Source organism: Fukomys damarensis, unplaced genomic scaffold, assembly GCF_012274545.1.
Source record: "Fukomys damarensis isolate Sample0158 unplaced genomic scaffold, DMR_v1.0_HiC HiC_scaffold_2, whole genome shotgun sequence".
In the NCBI taxonomy this organism is placed as follows: domain Eukaryota; kingdom Metazoa; phylum Chordata; class Mammalia; order Rodentia; family Bathyergidae; genus Fukomys; species Fukomys damarensis.
In genome coordinates this window covers 26,462,668-26,462,949 of record NW_022900914.1, presented here as the reverse complement: position 1 = coordinate 26,462,949, position 282 = coordinate 26,462,668, and positions in this window count along the sequence as shown.

Below are 282 nucleotides of genomic sequence, written 5' to 3'. Positions count from 1 at the left end.
GCGGCGTCCATGGCTCCTCCTGCCACTGAGCTGCAGCCGAGGCGGCGGCGACGGCGCTAAGGAGGCGGAGGGAAGGCTCCTTTAAGGAGGAGGCACGACGACGCCTCTTTCCCCTATCTCCTCCCTTCACACTCATTTCCCTGTCGCCGAGGAGAGGGGGAGGAGAGCGGAGCGGCCGAGGGGAGAAAAAATTCCTCGCAGGAACCTCTTTGAGGGGGTGTGGGGGGCAGGGGAAGAAAGAGCCGGGCGCTCCGCTCCTCGCCCGAGACGCCGCGCGGGCCC